Below are 2,933 nucleotides of genomic sequence, written 5' to 3'. Positions count from 1 at the left end.
TTTTATCTTTTATCATAACAATGGAAAACTATAACTATCTATCTATTCTTCAACTCCATCAAAGACTCCAGAAGAATACAATATTACCCAAGCAAACAAAAAGTAAGCAACTTTTAAAACTCTAGAAATGACAGAGACATCTCGCTGTTTGTACAGTCACCCAAAGTTCCTCTGTACCATTGGGGCATCCATCTTCGGCCTACAGGCCCATAGTTTCCAGCAGACATTTCCACAAAGCAGGAAATTTCAAAGGCACTATCTGCTTGTCCCGAAGAATGTCTTGCAGACTCTTTCATGAATCAGGAACCCTGAAAGACCATCTCACCTTTAAGCAAGTTTAGCAGTCCTCTCTCTGCGGGTTCTCTGTGTCCAGTTTATGCAATAGTCCAGGCAAGAACAGTTTCTTGCCCAAATGGCTATCAAAGTCCATAAGGATCCTCTTTGATGCCCATCTTCTTCCTGAAGTAGATTGGTGCTGCCAGGAGCAGACATGTCTCATTGTCATGAAAAATCCTAAGTTATTCAAATATTTTAAATGCCATATTCTGCAGCCTTTGAGAGATATGAAGAATGCCTATCTGAATTATATCTCTATATATCTAGAAAATCTAAGTAACATGACTACAAACTTGACTATTGTTTATGATTATCCATCAACAACCTATATTTCCTAATTATACATTACATTTTAAAAATGAACTACACAATCACAACACCTTATTCAAGATCAGAAATACATATACATGTAACAAAATTGACCTTAAAATCCATACCAATGCAAATTATTTATAACCTGCATCTGTCTGGAGTGGGACAATCATGGCGACTCCCTGACTTAGCTTCTTTCTCCCAGCCCTCTGTTCTGTTTACTCCACCCACTTAAGGGTTGGCCTATCAAGGGGCCTAGGCAGTTTCTTTATTAATAAGAAATCACTCCCACATCAGGGACGCAGCCCCGCTGCTCCCATTCCTACAGTACAAGAGCAATTAGATGCTTACCACATTGAAGAATCAACCAGTCCTTGGAATTCTCCTGTATTTGTTGTAGAAAAGAAATCTGGTAAATATAAGAGCTGTCAGTAAGGTAATTCAACCTATGGGCCCTCTACAATCTGTAATTCCTTTGCCTTCTCTATTACCAAAAGGATAGCCTCTTATAGTTATTGATTTGAAAGATTGTTTCTTCACTATATCTTTACAAGAGAAGAATAGAGAAAAATTTGCCTTCATATTGCCTACCTATAATAGTTCTCAGCCTACTAGGATGTATCAATGACCATCCTCTCACAGGGAATGCCCAATAGCCTCACATTGTGATAATACTTTGTAAGTCAACCATTGGAAATAATTTGTAAGCAGTTTCCTAAGTCTATAATTTACCATTACATGGATGACATTTTGCTATCTGATTCAAACATGGATACTTTAAAAAGAATGTTCAAAGAAGTAAAGAAAGTTTTGCCAAAATAGGGATTACAAATTGCTCCTGAAAAAATACAGAGAGGAAATTCTGTCAATTACTTAGGTTATAAAATAGGTTTGCAGAAAATTAGGACACAAAAGGCACAAATTAGAAGAGACTGATTAATATAATAAAGGGTTGATGATGATATGGAGACAAGTTTTCCATTATTAAATTGATAGAGCAGATGGGAAATACACAAATCAAAGTTGCCTTTTTGATACTACACCTCATTTTTTAAGTTTTCCATGGGCAATACAGGAGCAGTGATTTTGGAATAAAATCTCTATGATCTTGATAAGGCAAGTTCACCAGTCTACTATATATTTAGATAATCATGTTCACTTTGTATGTGTTTCTACTTATTGCTGAGATCTCAATGAGAAAGGAAAAGTATGTTAAAGTTACAAATGGCTTTTTATTTACTTGATATTCCTAAGGGGTAGCAGTATTGCTTTCTTCTGAAAGTAGCTAGGAGATATAGCTGCTTTGACAAGCACATATCCCTTTGAATCTTGCTTTACATTCTAGAAGGAAAATTCTTTGAAATGAACAGCCTTTGTTCCTTGTCCTAAATTTGACATTTTCAGTGGGCCTACAAAAATTGTTTTAATAAAACCTAAATGCATTTCTGACTTGCAGACAGTTACCTTTAAACCTTGCAAAACATAGCAACCTATTTTTCAAAAATATAGTTAACCTTAAAATTTTACTATGATAACCATATTCAACTCACTTTATGCTGCTTCTCAGTTTTCATTTTTTAGGTTTCTTCTCATCTCAAATTTATACAGAAATAGTCACTCTAGTACTCAGTTCTCAACAATAAAACTCTCTTCATCTAGGAGAGAAAATATAGTGAGGGGACAAGCAGGCCTGCTTTTTGTCTCGCCCGACTCCCGCACAGCTAGTTTTATACCTGAAGTAACAACACACAAATTGTATTCTTTTAAACACTGCTTGGCCCATTAGCTCTATCCTCTTACTGGCTAACTCTCACATCTTGATTAACCCATTTCTAATAACCTGTGTTGCACCACGAGGTGGTGGCTTACCGAGAAAGATTCATCATGTCTGATCTGGTGGCTGGCTCCATGGCAGTCTGATCTCACTTCCCTTCTTCCCAGCATTCTGTTCTGTCTACTCCACCCACCTAATTTTCTGCCCTATCAGGCCAAGCAGTTTCTTAAATACTTAACCAATGAAAATAACACTAGACAGATGACCCACCTACATCAAGAAAAAAGTTCTTTCCATATAAATCCTAAACTGTAAAAGATTCTAAAGATTTTTGAGGCCTATGCCAGAAATTGATTGTTTAGAATAAATGAGAAAAAAAAAAAACAGCCAAGTGGTAAAATGTTCCTGAGTTATCAGAGAATGCTAGGAAAAGGTCACTCTGTCTAATCCTACTATGATCTATATAATCTAATTATGCTCATTTCTAAAGTAAATGTGTTATTTGCACTGC

The sequence above is a fragment of the Microtus ochrogaster genome, unplaced genomic scaffold (assembly GCF_000317375.1).
Source record: "Microtus ochrogaster isolate Prairie Vole_2 unplaced genomic scaffold, MicOch1.0 UNK46, whole genome shotgun sequence".
Lineage (NCBI taxonomy): Eukaryota > Metazoa > Chordata > Mammalia > Rodentia > Cricetidae > Microtus > Microtus ochrogaster.
The sequence above is the reverse complement of the archived record's forward strand: the minus strand, read 5'-3'. Positions refer to the sequence as shown.